The 17619-nt window shown below is 36.2% G+C and overlaps 1 protein-coding gene and 1 long non-coding RNA gene across 8 annotated transcripts in view; one reads left to right on the top strand and one right to left on the bottom strand.

Annotated features, from left to right (window-relative positions):
* LOC106080367 (mucin-19) overlaps nt 1–17619 on the top strand; it is a 99354-nt gene that overhangs the window by 1892 nt on the left and 79843 nt on the right. The window lies entirely within an intron of this gene.
* Nucleotides 13579–14119, bottom strand: LOC106080368 (uncharacterized). The gene is made up of 2 exons (XR_001220179.2): nt 13979–14119; nt 13579–13820 (listed from the first exon to the last, which is right to left on the bottom strand). It is a non-coding gene; the product is annotated as an uncharacterized LOC106080368 (long non-coding RNA).

Genomic DNA, 17619 nt, shown 5'->3' with positions numbered 1-17619 from the left:
TAATAACAACAAAAAAGTGAAGCAAAGTTTTCATAAAATTTGTGGAACGCCTTCTTACAAGATGAAACAGTGAAGAATATTCAATAAGTTTTTTTGCATATAAAAATGCGTTTTTTACTTAATGTAGGCGATGTTATGTGTTCCTATGTTTCCAACGGATGTTTGAGTATTAAAACGAGACTTGCACATGTCAATGCACAAATCCAGCACCGTGTGTTCTTTGGAAACTGTGATTTAGGATGAAATAATGGGATGACCCAAATTAAAAGACAAACAAGCAAAACGCAGAATAAAAACAAATTAGGTACAACAAGGGAGGATAATTGTACTATATTTTTTTAATTTCTAAACCTATATAAACATAAGAAAAGGGACATTTGTGAGTTTTACGGTAACACAACAGGTCGATGGGAGACATCGACTGTAGTATTGCAGAAAACACACAAGAGACAAGTAAAAACTTGTAAAGCTCAACCATTCCGAATCTTGGCAATTTGCAATTTTGCAATTATCCAAAAATTATTGCTTCTAGTGACCGTAGACAGCTAATGGCAAGAACATTTTATATGGGAGTTACACCATCGGCCAAAACCTATGCACATAACCTCTATTCCTAAAAGATGTTCGTGTGTCATCCAGAATAAAGAATTCGCAGCGAAATATTAATTTCAATGTTTTTTGGGGGTGCTTTAGAAATTTGGGACCTAAAGGGTTTTTTGTATTTTAACTTTTTTTCATTCAATTATAAATTTCTTAAGTGTTTTTCAATAATAAAGATATAAATAAATGAGAAAGAATATATAAAATTTGATAACTATGTTTTTTTTTAAAAAATTATAAATAAAAAAAATGTACTGAGGAGTAGCTTAGGCTTTGGCCGATACTGTACATGAAGCTATAGAACGATTTGGGCAATACTTACCATGGATGTTGGAAGTCATAATGCATATCAATGCCTATAAACATTCCATTAAGGAACAGGGGGAATCTTCTAACATATCAATGAGTGCTGTCCGATTCAAGCTCAATACTATGGGACCGTTTTTTTAGTGCGAGACCGAATGGCCTGTCGCAGTGCGAGACGTCTTTGGGGAGAAGTTCTTACATGACAAAGTGCCTCACAAATGTCTTGTCAGAATTCGAACCTAGGCGTTCAGTGTTAAAGGCAGACGTGCTAACTTCTGCGCTAGTTGCATGATTTAAAACGTTCTATTGTTTTAAAAAACTTCAATAAGCTTATTTCATTAGTTTGTTGCTCTTCACATATTTTTTTATCCCTTCCATTTCACTGTCATTAATTAGATTAACTCCAATATCATGTTCGATCACAACCGGTGCGAGCATCCTTCGCAAAAATTGGGCAAAGGCAAAGACAGAAATGCAGAGTCTGACCTTGATTTTAGCTTGATAAACTCTACACCGGACTCCGAATTTGACTATGTCTCAAGAACCACGATGCCGCAGTCCGGGGCATGTAAATTGTTTTAAGGGTTTGCCTTGTTCCTCTCCCCTGCACACAGCTTCGCTAGCCGCACCTATCTTGCGTAGGTATTCCTGTAATTCTATGTGCAAAATGGCGCGCCGCAGTGCGAGACATCTTTGGGAAGAAGTTTTTATATGGCTTCGTTCAAATTTTGCGTTAGAAGGGGAAACCACCGCAAAATTTTTTTTCTGTTCTCGCTAGCCAGCCTCATAGGCCTTTGTATATTGCCCCCCCATGCCATTTCATACATTATTCGTTTTCTGTTGTTAAGGGTCCGCCAAAGATTCGAGGCTTTTGTTCCGAAAGCTTCTACATTCCACCCTGCAATATGTGCGTTTATCACACATGTTCATAACTCGGATTGAGTTGCAACGAAGAGCTTCCTTTCCAGGAATATATCGACAACCATTACCTATCTTTAAGGGTCGAACGATCTTTGAAGCAACAGCTACCAGGTGGTATGTGTCCAAGAAATCCTTATGTCTATCCCCATCAGGAGTCAGTGCGGGTTTTAGCGGGCATTTCAATTAAACAATATCAGTGTACTGCCCGGCTCGGGATGGCAATTATTGCTAGACGGGTTGGAACTCTGAGCTCCGATTTGTGTGATGATCATCGTCATCACGAGAAGCTCAGCTGAGAGCTACTGGGTCCACAGGTTGCCGATAGTGGGATGCTTCTAGTAGCTGCAATTGCAGTCGCGGACAATCAGCGATATCGAGTGAAGAGTCTCAGTGAGGGTTCGGGCAGCACGGGCTCTTGCTGAAATACTGATATCGAGCATTATCGATATGGCGAGTAATTGGGGCCTTTAAATAAAAAGTGGCCATGATATTCCCGCGGCGATCGGTACAATAGACCGAAACGAGCTTGCTTGCCAAGGATCGCCACATTCACATACAAAAATAAGGCTGCAACAACAACAACATCAGTTTACTGACATTTAGGTAGCAAGATCTAGCTATGACGGCCCGGCACGGGAAAGCTGTGAGCACCACACCGGCTGGAGCATTTAGGTCGAAACTGTGTGGTGTTCATTGCTGTCACGAGAAACTTAGATACAAGCTATCGGGTGCGTCCATAGGTTGCGTAGAGTAAAATTCTTCATACGGAGTGGCTGCAACAGCAGTCGCGGACAATCAGCGGTATCGAGCGGAGAGTTTCAGTGAGAGACCGGGTGGCATTGGCTCCGGCTCTTGCATAAATACTGAGTGCCTATTATGCTCGATATGACAAGGCGAGTTATTGGCGCCTTTAAATAACCAATGGCCACACTGTTCCCGCGATGATCGGAACAAACTTGCCCACATGCAGGAGCTTGACGAGGATCGCCACCTCCGCATGAAAATGTGGCTACAACAACAAAATCAAACACCGGTAGCAGTAGCCACATTTTCCTGTGGAAATGTGGATACAAGAACAACGATAGCGGTGGAATGAATAGAGATATCCCTTTTGGCACATATACTTATTATTTATGTAGGTATTTGGGTAATGCATATGGGCCATATCGGTTCAGATTAAGACCCCATATAGGCCGGTTTCCGGATTTGACTTTTGAGCTTCAATTTTCCTAGATGCTTCAATTTTCATACGATTTGGTTGAAATTCGGCACAATGATTTCTTTTCTGACTCTCAACATCCGTGCCAAGTATGTATATCGGTCTTTTAACTGATACAGAGTAAACCATGTAAACCGAACCCCGGATTTTACTTCTAGAGCCACTAAAAGCCACAATTGTCATCCAATTTGGCAGAAATTATGCTCGATGTGTTTTGTTATGACTTTCAGTAGGCGTGCCAAGTACGGTCCATATACTCATATAGCTCCCATATGAACCAATCAATAAATTTTTATCTGATTTGGCAGAAATTTGGTACATAAAGTATATATGATTCCTTTAACTAAGTTGTTTTAAATTTATACCAGAATCCATGTTGTTAAGTTCCCATGATTCGATCCGGCCAAAATTATCACTTTATATCTCTTTTAAAATAACTTTTTGTAAATGTTGTCCAGGGGTCCGGATAAAATGGTTCATTCATAAGGTCCAATGAACCGATGATGTCACTAGCGCATACACCATACTGCGCATAAACGGTAACTTTTGTGCAACATGTGGCTGTTCATGCAACAGATGTGACAGCTTTGCTGGATATACATTAATACATTACATCATAAACACAAATTTTCTATAAAACAGAGGGTTTCCTGCAAGCCGTTGTCAGAAAGCAAGAATTTTGAAAATTTCACTCACAAACAATAAACCTTTATATCAATCTCTCGCTTAGACTTTAAAATTTCCATTTTTGGAGAACGAAACTTCTATGTGGAGAAGGTCGCCTCGGTAGTCGAGTTGGTAGCGTGCTCGGATTGCCAGAGCGGGGTCGTGGGTTCGATTCCCGCCTGAGACCTTGGTTTGTCGCTACTGTGGTTTCACAATGGACTTAAAATTGTCTAAGTGAGTCTGTCAAAGGACTGCCACTCTTACCTAACCTAACCTAAGGCCAGAGAAAGCTTGCAAGGACTTGCACCATAGTTGTATTATATTTTAAAAAAGTTGTCATTTAGATCGTTCTTCCGATAGCACTCCTAAAGCTCTTTAAAGGCGTATTTTTCATCTAGTTTTTTTTTTTAATCTAAGTACCACTGTGACTTAATTTGTATATAAATATCTTTCCTAAAGTTTTTTACTATCTCTTAAGTCAGACCACAAAAATTAAGTTTTTCCACATTTTGTCATTTATAGTGTCTTTTAAAGCCTTATCTGCTACTTACTTTGCATGCTGTGCTACAATTTTGTGTTTTAATTTTATTTCCATACCTTTCCAACACTAAAGGAATCTCCGAAATGAAAAGGTTTTCTTATTAGAATACATGTGTGGAGTATTTGCTAAAAATGTAATCATCTACAAAGCTAAAAATACTTCTGCTATCTTTTAGATACCTATGCGCATACATAAATAAAAAAAAATAAATAAAACATTTGTTCATAGCAATGTCAAAAGAACATTTTGTGAAGAAATAATCTACAAGAGATTAACAAAACACGTAAAATGAAAATAACATATTTATTGACATAAGTAGCAACTATTGTGAATAGTTAAAAATCATTCACAGTTTCTAACTCAAGCATTCTGTGTTTAGCACCGATGTATTTTTGATAACAAATATAAATTAAAAAGGAGAATTTTTTACATGAAAAACACATCCGAATTAAATTTGAAATAAAGTTCAGAACCTTTTATATCCTGCACCATATGTTGTATTTGATAAAATGTTTTAGACTTAGGCCCGATTTAAATTTTGATAGATGTCCAAAAAAACACAAATATGAAACTCTAAAGTGGATCAAGGCTAAAAAACTAGGAGAAATTGACCTTGCTTAGGATGATATGGTAATCTAATGTAAACAATTTCAGTTTGTGTCCATCACTGCTATAGATAGTGACGATGACAATTATTGTTTATCCATTATGCACTAGCATGAACTTTTTTCGCCTGATGAAAGTTGTCCACATGAGAATTAAGGTACCCTATACGATGTCATAAAAATAATGATCCAAAGCAATAATCGAAAAATTGTCCGCATATGAAAAGATCTCAATGGATTTCGGGGGTAGCATCGAGTATAGGTAGAGATGGGCGATGGGTAAGTACCCAGAAGTTATTTATCTGGTAAATTGGGTAAATACCCGGGTATTCACCCATCTATACCCAAAAACTGGGTATTTATAGTTTTGCAGATATTATATATATATAAAAACATTTTCCAAAAAAATTTTAATGTTTTCGTAATCTTTGTATATAAACCTGACCTTCTGATATCATAAAATGGGAATTTATCCGATGTCGATGAAACTTGGTACTATGAGTTCTGGTGGACCCCTTCCCATTTCTGTGAAGAGTGGTCGAGATCGGACTATATTTGGTTATAGCTGCCATATAGACCGACCTCCTGATCTCCGACTGGAGATCAGCCTATATAGAGGCTATATATAGCTAAATTCCGATTTTATGAGATCAGAAGGTTACGTTTATATACAAAGAATAACAAATCATCAAAAATTTTTTGGAAAATGTTTTTATACCCAAGATGCCCGAAAAATTATAAATACCCAAAAAGGTATAACTTGGGTATTTACCAAGCATTGAGTATTTACCCGTTAGAAAACCATCTCTAAGTATAGCTACAATAGTAGAGATGTGCACGTGAGTGATTTTTCATTAATGCCCTCATACTCTTACGAGAAAAATATTTTTCACGCTCTTTTCTATGTCGACACACGTTTACCCATGCTCACGAGACAAAAAATTTACTTATGCAAGCCCACGCACCACTCACGAAGAACTAATGAGAAAACAAAAATCAAGACTCACGAGACACGACTCACAAGGCTCTAGCGAAAAAATCACGACGACAAAATCAATCCTGCACAGAATGACAAATCTAATTGGAGGTCACAACAAGAGTCCAAATTTTTTAATATAAGAATTTCGGCCTGTACTTGGTCAAGAAGCTCAAAAAATTTGAAAGCCATAAAAATTTGTGAGTCTATTTTGATCATACTTTACAAAGTGTTAGCCAAGCCTTATTAGAATTATGCCATCCAGGAGCCGAATTACCGGATACGTAATCGAGTGAGCTTTCGAGTTGAATACAACATTTTTTATAAATCATGATCGACTTAAAAATTTGCGTTCATAAAATTCAAAAATTCTCTTTCAATAAAGAAATACGTAATTCACAATAGAGAGATTTGAGCGATTTACTTGTTCAAGTATGCGGTAATTGGACCCCAGTTATTCAAAAATTCAAATCGGGAAGTTATATACATCAGATTAAGGACCACACTTGATATGGGTATTAGGCCGGGGAAAATGCATTGCATTTTTAGGGGGATTGTTCTGCCAATTCTTACCTTAGGATGCTTGATGTGTGGCATAGGACTCTGGGCAACTCTGTCCTTCGGAAGATTATAGAGAAAGTACTGGGTAGAGATGCGCAAGTGAGTGATTTTTCACCTGACATTAATGAGAAATCAAAAATTTTCACGACTCATGAGTCGTGAGTGTTTCAAACCCTCACGCTCAAGCACAAAGAATTTCAATTCATTCACGACCCGGACTTCTAAGATGACCGATCGAGGCCCCGGCCAGGGTTAGTTGTGAGCTCCACACAGGTTGGAACATTTAGGTCCGATCTGTGTGGTATTCTTTGTTGTCACGAGAAGTTTGGCTGCGAGCTACCGGGCGCGTCCATTGGTTGTGGATAGTGGAATGCAGCGCCAGTCGAGCGGATAGTCTCAGTGAGTGGTCGGGCGGCACCGGCTCTTGCTCAAATACTGAATGCCTATGATGGTCGATATGACAAGGCGAGTTATTGGCGCCTTTAAATAACCAATAACTATCCTGTTACCGCGGCGATCGGTCCTTTGGGCCGGAACGAACTTGCTCACGTACAGGAGCTTGACGAGGACCGCCACCACCACAAGAAAATGTGGCTACAACAGCAGCGAGCTCCCAGCACAGGATAACTATGAACAAGCTGGAACCATGAGCTCCCATCTGTGGAATGTTCATCGTTATAACGAGAAGCTCAGCTAAGAGCTACCGGGCGACCTGTAGACGGTTGCGGATAGTTGATTGGTCCATGTTGGTCCTTTGGCGGCCGTGGACAATCAGCAGTATCGAGTGGAGACTCACATCGAGAGGCCGGGCAACACCGGCTCTTACCTATGATGCTCGATATGTGACAAGACGAGTTATTGACGCCTTTAAATAGACAATGACCATAACGTTTCTGCGGCGATTGGTCCTATCAACCTGGATGAGCTTGCTAAATCATAGGAACTTGACGAGTATCGCTACCTCCACATACCAAAATGTGGCTACAACAACAACAACAACAGATCGACCGCGGTCAAAGGAGTTTGATGATTCTTATGTTACCAAGCGTTTAGCTTAGTCCGACCTTCATTGGAATACGGTTGTGTGGTTTGGAATCCATTCTACAAGTGCTACTCAGATAGGATTGAATCAGTCCAGTTACATTTTTTTGCGCTTAGGGGCTTACCATAGAATTTGGTTGAAATTCTTGGTCTGAGGAAACATGACTTCGGATTGCTGTTAGGCATCCTTGCCGGTCATTGTAGCATCAGATCTTTGACATATCCATGACCGTGCTGTGGTGTATCTTTATATGTTTTTCTCTGCACTTTTTTCTCTTCTTTGGCGAACACAATGGACTTCTTCTTCTTGGCGAACACAATGGACTTAAGGTCTATGTTGTTGTTGACTTAACATATTATAGGGATTATGGCCTTTGATCAATATTTCAAAGTTTTTCAAACAATAACTTTATTGTTCCACCTATCCTATGGCGGGTAGCATAAGTATCATATGGTAAAGCACAGATAACTAAATAGTGTCACAGCTTTTGTTCACAGATGCATTCAAATCAGCTGTTCTTCCCTTACAAATTTGGACAATTTTATTATTAATATAATTAATTTATATCTGGACCTTATCCATTTTTAAATATCATTCTCTTAAAGTTATCCCATTTTCCAAACAATAAACATTAAATTAAAATCAAAATACAAAGACAATAAGAAATTATCTTGTAGAAAGTTCAACCAAATTCTACATTTTCGAAAATCATCATTGATTTATAGATGGACGGGCTTAAGTTCATTGACCTTTGGCGCCACACTCCCTCTATAATTGTGGAAATGGCGAATATATAAGTAGCGCTATTGGTTTAATGGATTGCTCATTTAAGACGTGTATGATTGACACCCAGCCAGATACCGCAAAATTAACACATCGATGACGATTGCAGCAATTCGTCGTATTCTCATACTCATGCTTGCTACCTCCCTCAAATGGCTGGGCGGTTGTGGTGGGGCTTTAAAGTCTTTGTAGGTTCTAAAACGTTTTGTGGAATGTATTGTGTGGGGTGTTGTGTGCTTGCTATACATTCTCGTATTTCGATTCAGTGTTGGCGAACATGTAGTTGCCCTGACTGTGGTGGCGGTTTGGTGGTTACAAATAACCATACGAGCGTTCTCTGTTGATTCTAGATTTTGTTGACAATCAACCAGCCAGCCAACCGACCAATATTTGTCAAATTGCACATATATGTACGATATTCTTTTGCTTTGAAAATCAAAGGCAACCATTTCATGTGTGGTAAGTTCAGCTGGTTGATTCATTTCCAGTGAATTGCAAAGCACCACGCAAAAAAAGGAAAAAAAATAATTTATAAATTACTTTCAATATCACACTTTAGTCATTCAGATCGATGGATCGATCGATTAATTGTTATCGCTTCAAGCATTTAGTTGTTGTGAGTTGTATGCAGTAATCAATGCCTTCCTCCACACAAGTCTTAGGCTAAGAAACAATTCCTGCAAACTGGCTTTGATGAGTAGTTGTTATGACCAAATGTGTACCACCTTATCTTTATTCCGCTTGTTGTGGTTGTGGTGGCTGCGGCTGCGGCGTTTGCGTCGTTCTATAATAAAATGAATAATTTAGCTTAAAAGTGCTTCTTGTTTGCTCTGTCTACAATCGCACTTGGCATTCACTAATGGCTGCTGGACACGGCGATTCACCAGTAAGCCACGAACCAAGGTGTTTTGGGCAATAGGGATGGAAAAAGTAGCTACTTTAGTACTTTTTCGAAATCTTTTAAAAGAAAATTGGAATATTCACGAAAATTGAACAACATATATTGATGAAAGTCAAATTTGAAAGATTTTTTTTTTAATTATTTAGTTGAAAAGATTAAAATAAAATATATATAATCTCATTGCGCTTCCTTTCTTTGTTTACAATTTGATGCAGGATATTTTCCAGTTCTAAACTATTAAAAAATACACTGCTATTCTATTAACAGCTGTTATGCTGTGATGATGTTGTTAAAAAATTGAACTGTTTCTAGTCCGCCAAGACTATCACCAAAGAGATTTTTCAATGAATAAAGGAGCTTTACATACCCACGAATAATGGAGGGGAGTGTAGAGCTCACATCAGAGTTGGGATGCCCAAAAATTACATCCGTTTGCAACACATCTAGTTATCTATTTTCGACTTTACAAATTTTAAGACAATTTGTAGTTAAACTACAATCTTTAAAATTAAGTTGAAATTTGGCACATACTGGTATTCGTTCCAAACGCAGGCTACACTCTTGAATAGGCCAAATTGGACTATATCTGAATATTGCTGCCATATCGACCGATCTGCCTATTTAGGGACTTAAGCCCATAAGAGTTTCCACTATCCAACTCGAATATGTTCTATATTGGACCATATTTACATAAGCTGCGATATAAACCGATCTGTCATTCAGGGTCTTAAGCCCATGAAAGCCGAAATTATTACCCGATTTCAACGAGTCGTTGGTCAGGGAGTTTTATTACGCCCATTGATATCCGAACTGAATATGATCCATATCAGATCATTTTTGCATATAGCTGCCATAGAAACCGATCTGCCGATTAGGGGTCGTAAGCCCATAAAAGCCGCATAATTTACGGGATTTCGATGAAATTTGGATCGAGCAGTGTTTTATTAGGTCCATAGATATGTGACCTTTATTTACAATAGCTGCCATATAGACCAATCTTCCGATTACGGTCTTAGCCCTTGAGCTGGCAAACTTTCGATAATCGCAACATTCGATTTTTCCAAAAAATATCGATACTATCATTTATTTCCCATCACCCATATTTCAAAAGAAAATAAGAATTAAAATTCAGAATATCGATTTATATAGAAGCAATATCAATGCACAGACCGAATAAAACCATATTTAATAAAGCCATTTGGAAGTCATGAGAGGAATCATTGTACAAAATTGCAGCTCAGTCGGATGAAAATTGCGCCCTCTATAGGCGTTGGATCGGCGTCAAATTTTGCAAAAAAAAATTTACTTTTCCGATAGTATCAATAGGAAATATCAATCGATAGTCAGACAAAAAAAAATATTTATATCGATAGTGCCATCGATATTTAGCCCAATCTATGTTTCTGACTCATTATCGCGGGGAATTCAGACAGACGTTATTTAAACTGATTTTATCATGTCATTCGATACGGTTAATCATAGGATTTTACTTCATAAGCTTAACTTGACAGGGGTTTTCCCGGGACTCTCGAAGTGGATATCATCTTATCTTTGAGATAGGTTTCAAAGGATCTCATTTCAAGGAAGCGATTCGAGACTATATTTCAATAATCTTTCGTCTATTATTCGATCTTTAAAGATATTGATGTATGCAGACGATATAAAGCCATTTTCGTACATTTATTCACCTTCCGATTCTATCGGAATACAGAATGATTTTGACAGGCTAATAGAATAGTGCGATACTAATTGTATGAGCCTTATTAGGAAGAAATGTAAGAGTATGTCCCATTCAAGAAGGTCTGCGTTTCCGACTTCGCATGGTATAGGAGATTATGTTCTTGAGAGCGTGGCATTTTTTAAGGATTTACAAGTTTTTTTTTAAAACTTGGTTGTATTTTTATGATCATATTGATTCTTACGTTGGGAAGGCAATGTCTACACTTGGATTCATAAAAGGTGGTCTAAGGAGTTCGGTGATTCATACCTTACGAAAAGGCTATATACCTCTCCTGTTCGTCCTATTTGGGAATATTGTTCCGTTGTGTGATCTACAAGTTATGATTGTTATATTGATAGAGTGGAGTCTGTCCAGAAAGAATTTCCTCTTGTTTACACTAAGGGGCTTTGGAGTTTTATGGATCCACCTCTATATGGGAATCGACTTAATTGCCTTACCAACACTTGTAAAAAGGCGTCGCGGTTGCTAACTATGCGCACTGTTTAACATCCTGCCGTTACAAGATTTTATTTACTCAGTTGACGTGCTGCTTTATCCTGCTTAAAAAACCTTCTGTCTCTTGATACGTGACACCTCACCCTTGTTCCAGTTTCATCATTTCATTCGAATCCTGTCTATGGATTTTTCACGCTTTCTGCTACGATCATTGTTCCTGCCTATAACCATATTGAAGCTTATCGTTTCTGTTAGCTCCTGCTTCTGTGTCCTGATCGCCTCTGGATCAAATCTGTATCCGTTACTGCGGATTTGACAACATTGCCGATTCCATCCTTAATCCGTTACTTCGGATTCGTGTACGTGTACTAAACGCTTGTGGGCGAATGCAGAAACCTTTACTGCGGGTTAATCGTTAATCTGAATCCATTACTATGGGTTCGGCGACTACTTTACTATATAGATTTTTTCCTATCTCTATTGTTGAATGTGTTTGTGTTATGTTTTTTTTTTTCATTTAATTACATCTTCCTGATTGTAATGTAATATTTTTTAAATAAATGAACAATTAAAAGGCTGATTTATTATCCGATTATGTTGAAATTTGCAACAGTGTGTCTTATTAGGCCGTAGATATCCGAACCGTATATGGTTCAGATAGGACCATATTTGGATATGGTTGCTTTGTAGACCGTCCTTATGCCTGTAAAAACTGCATTTCTTGTCCTATTTCCCTGAAATTCGGAACAGTGAGCTATACAATAGTCTCCGGTATCCGAAATGAATTTGGTCCATATCGGGCCATATATATTGCCTCCATATATACCGATCTCTTTATATTTAGGTTCTTAAGCCCATAACAGGCGCTTTTATTGCCCGATTTCGGTGAAATTTCGTACAGGGAGTTTTATTAGACCCGTCGATATCCGACCCGAATATGGACCATTTAGACCAATGAGCCCATTTAGGGTCTTCAGTCCATAAACGCCGCATTTAAGTATTAACTGATTTCGCTGCAATTTGCAACAGTGACTTTTGTTAGGCCTGACAATTTCCGGACATAATGCTGTCCAGATCGGACTATATTTGGATATAGTTATCATATGGGTCCATCTGCCGAATTAGGGTCTTAAACCCATAAAAGCCGAATTTATTACCCGATTTTGCTAAAAAGAGAGTTAGAAAAGACCCCCACGATATCCGAACTGAATATGGTCTAGACTGGACCTTATTTGGATAAAGCTAGCTATAGTAAGATTTTTGGTCTTAAGCATATAAAAATCTTTTTTATTACCCGATTTTGCAGAAATTTGAGATTGTGACTTATATAAGGTTTCTTAACAGCTGAACCAAACATGATTCAGATAAGCCCATATTAGATTATTAATGTGGACATACGCAGAAAAAAGTAAAAAACGGTTTTAATAAAGAATTTAACTGATCCAATACCTTTTTTTTTGAAACTGCTTTAATCACGGAAATGATAATATCAATCACCGTTTTCGAAAAAGTAAAACAAATAATTTCAATTAAAAAAGAGCATATTTTTGAAATTTTCAATTAATTTTTTAATTGATCCTTTTAAAAAATTAATTAAATTTTTTCAAAATATTTAGATGTTTACCTCCGGGAAAATTAATTTGAGATTCGTTTTTAGGACAAAGGACCGCGACCACCCGTATAAAAAATCCCCCGAGGGTATGGCTTTTTGAAATCTCCTTCACTTTATATTGTAAGGGACAAAATAGATTTTAACTGAATTTACTTAAGCACAAATTTTTAAGATTCGATTAAAAAATTAATTAATCAATTAATTTTTTAATTAAAAATTACGACATTTTCAATCACGATTGTGATTTTAAAAAATCAAATTCAATTAAAAAATTAATTGAATCAATTAATTGAATCAATATTTTTTGCGATTTTGTTTTCTGTATATTACAGTAATAATAAAAAATTCAACAAAAAAAAATTCAAAAAAATTCTATGAATAATCGAATTTCGACGACATTTTCAATGAATTTTAACAAACATTAGAGAAAGTACTTTATAACAATCTTTTTGGGTACAATTTTGACTGATCTCCGGTTTGGAGTGTTGAAAGCACATTATTAACTTCATCTTTTAAAATATGTATGAACTTCATTGCTACCGAGTTTTTAGACTAATCCACGAATGAATAAAACATGATTCTTATTTCTATTTCTGATTAGGCGTTGTCGTGAGTCATTGTCTTAAAACAACAACAACAATAATAATAATAACAACAAAAATAAAACAATTCGTTAACTCATTTAGTTTATTAGAATATTCCACTTTAGCTTATGGTTGTTCTTATTGTTGTTGACTAACACTTAGCGAAAGCAGATTATTGATCTTCGCTACATTGTAGACCGCTTGTAATCCATAAAAAACTCAGATCGTCATCGCATTGCCCTCGCCACCGCCATCCAATAAAGGTAGACTCGTTTATTTTATTTCCGAATTGGAGGCAAATACCCATCGTTGGTTGGTATGCCGCACCTAAAGACACCGGAAGTACATATATAAAATATTTTGTTATTTGTCTCAGCATTGGGTGTTACAAACTTAAATTTGGTCATACAACTTGGTCGAGTGTGAACGTCGACGTCCCCGTTACTGTTAACGTCAACGCAGCGTCAACAAATGCTGTCACTTACCAGCTGCTGCAGTGTTCAAGTTGGCTGCATACCCACGAACTCTAATATCGCCTAATCAATACGCATGACCAGCACCAACAACCCGTTTCACTATCACTATAAACATTACTCTTGTTTTGATCGAAGACTTTTGCCTTATCTTATAGCAACAAGCATTGCACAGTGATTCATTGGACAATACACAATTACATTGTACAAATATTTAAATAACATCTTAATTAAACACATATAAAGAGAGAAAAAAACAACAACAAGTATAAACGAAATAAGTATGCCCAGGCTGAATGGATTTTGCTTAAAATTTGCTGTACTTATTTCAGTTTGTATTTGATTTATTTTGAAGAAATAAAATAGTTTAAATGTTTGATCTGATCTGAATATCTGATATGGGGCGAAATTTAATGGAAGTGTTGGAGCACAGGCCGAAGGAATGCATGGGTTCGAATTTAGACAAGAACAACAGAAAATTTTGCATCAGTGTTTATTCCCTATTAAAGCTGGCGACATTGTGAGGTATTATGCCATGCAATGAAGCCAGCGACGTAGCCAGGATTTTATATTGGGTTAGGTTCACCACACATTTTTTGAAAATCGAAAATTGCCAAAATTATTCTATTGCAATTGGTAAAGAAACGTCAATTTTTTTTTTTTGAAAATTGTAGTTTTTGGTTTTATTGTATCCGTGTATTGTACACTGAGTTGGCAGCCCTCAATCAATCAGTCAATCCGGTACGCACAACTGGCTGCCATGGGTCGCTATTGGTTGCAGGAACTGACACATTTGGTCATAAAGTCGGAGCTGAATTTTGCACTGATTTCCAACACACTATTTATAGGCCGAATCAAATCTTTCAAAGTGTGGTTGTCTTTGCGAATATCTTTTGGAAGTTGTATTAATACTTCGAACGCTAGACAAAGGCAACGGCTCTTGCCGCTGTTCCGTGTGTCCAGGTTCGAATCCCAGCCATTCGAATCTCCGATCATTGAGCTCGTCTCGAAAGAAAATTAAAACAAAAAATTGAGAAATTAAATAATCTTCAACCCTAACATGCAAAAACAAAAACTTGAAAATAAAAATTAGGCAGAGCCTGGCCGGGATTCGAACCAGGAGCAACAGCGAGAGCCGTTGCCGTTGTCTAGCGTTAGAAGCCATTAATGCAACTTCCAAAAAATGCACACAAATGACATGTGTAAAGAAAAAAATCTATCACTGCAAGAAAATACATGCGGTGGTAAAGAACAGCTAGTGTGAAAGTTGCCAGTCTTGTTTAAGAGTCGTGCTTACATCGTAAACACATTTTCGCAGTATATTCGGTAAAAGTACGACCTTCCAGCTTATGTCCCTTGAAGCCTGCACACCTAATATGGACGTTGAGTTATTCTAACCAAATGGCGTCTCCTAGTGTTTGGTGTGTATTGTGATCTCTGGTTTTCCTTTTCTATTGGAAAAATCATCGATCATTGAGCTCGTCCCGAATTTTGCTCAGAAATTTCTTATTGATCTAGATCGTTGGGGATGGCAAATGGGCCATATCGGTTCAGATTTGGATATAGCTCCCATATAAAACCGTCTCCTGATTTCACTTATTGAGCCCCTAGAAGACGCAATTGTTTTCCTATTTCAGACGGAGTGTTTTTTACCTCCAAAAACTGTGCCAGGCACGGTCCAAATCGATCTATAACCCATATAAACCGATGTCTTGATTTGACTTCAGAGAACCTGAAATTTTGCACGTAGTGTTTTGTTATGACTTCTAACAACTGTGTGCAGTATGGTTTAAATCTGTCCACAACCTGACAACCAGTCCCTACATAAACCGATCTCCCGATTTGACACCTTGAGCACCTGGGAGCCGCAATTGTTATCCGATATGACAGAAATTTTGCAAGAAGTGTTTTGTTATGACTTCCAACAACTGTGCTCAGTACCTGCCAAATGGATGTATAACCCGATATACCTCCCATAAACACTCTACTTGTCTTCTACGACCCAAAAAACTTTAATTTCTGCCTGATTTTCAGAAATTTGGAATATATATATATATATATATATATATATATATATATATATATATATATATATATATATATATGTATATATATATATATATATATATATATATATATATATATATATATATATATATATATATATATATATATATATATATATATATATATATATATAAATCAGGCAGAAATTTAAGGTTTTTTGGGTCGTAGAAGACAAGTAGAGTGTTTATTGGAGGTATATCGGGTTATACATCCATTTGGTAGGTACTGAGCACAGTTGTTGGAAGTCATAACAAAACACTTCTTGCAAAATTTCTGTCATATCGGATAACATATTGCATAACAATATGAAAAATCCGCAATTACTTTTTGGGCAACCCAATATATATATATATATATATATATATATATATATATATATATATATATATATATATATATATATATATATATATATATATATATATATATATATATATATAATATATATATATATATATATATATATATATATATATATATATATATATATATATATATATATATATATATATATATATATATATATATATATATATATATATATATATATATATATATATATATATATATATATATATATATATATATATATATATATATATATATATATATATATATATATATATATATATATATATATATATATATATATATATATATATATATATATATATATATATATATATATATATATATATATATATATATATATATATATATATATATATATATATATATATATATATATATATATATATATATATATATATATATATATATATATATATATATATATATATATATTGGGTTGCCCAGAAAGTAATTGCGGATTTTTCATATAGTCGGCGTTGACAAATTTTTTCACAGCTTGTGACTCTGTTATTGCATTCTTTCTTCCGTCAGTTATCAGCTGTTACTTTTAGCTTGCTTAAGAACAAAAGTGTAAAAAAAGTATATTTGATTAAAGTTCATTCTCAGTTTTATTTAAAATGCATTTACTTTCTTCTAAAAAATCCGCAATTACTTTTTGGGCAACCCAATATATATGTCTTCAACTCATTTGTGTACTTTTTTTTGCAGAATCCATGTAGGTGGAATCTCAAGATTCTGTCGAACATTTTTACTTGTTTCAAGTTCCACCCACCGGGGCGATCTTAAACACCAGTAATGAAGAGGTGGGTCAAGTCGGACCGCCCTCGTAAGAAAATACTATATTTACATTACGAGAAACATTTGGTTTCAAATCAGGCTGACTGATTCGTACGAGTATTCTACTCTCAAGTAATTTTGTGGTGTGGCGGCTCTTTAGCACTCACAATACTAAAAAATTACCCTCGAAAAAGAAAATTTCATGAAGGAATTCGGTGCTACTTGCAAAATCCTTAATTGTTGTCCATGCCACGCCCCTAAGTTGGTTCATGTCTGGTATTGTGTCCCCACCTAAGTGCAGGTATCTGATAGCCGCGAAAGCCGGCCAATGACAATGAAAATGCTCCAACGTCTCATCTTCCCCTTACCCTCTACATAATATCACTTGCCGCCCCGATCATCGAAAACTATACTGCCCTCCTTTTTACTTCCCTTCT

This window comes from Stomoxys calcitrans, chromosome 2 (assembly GCF_963082655.1).
Source record: "Stomoxys calcitrans chromosome 2, idStoCalc2.1, whole genome shotgun sequence".
Lineage (NCBI taxonomy): Eukaryota > Metazoa > Arthropoda > Insecta > Diptera > Muscidae > Stomoxys > Stomoxys calcitrans.
Note: the sequence above shows the minus strand (reverse complement) of the source record. Positions and strands in the feature narration are given on the sequence as shown.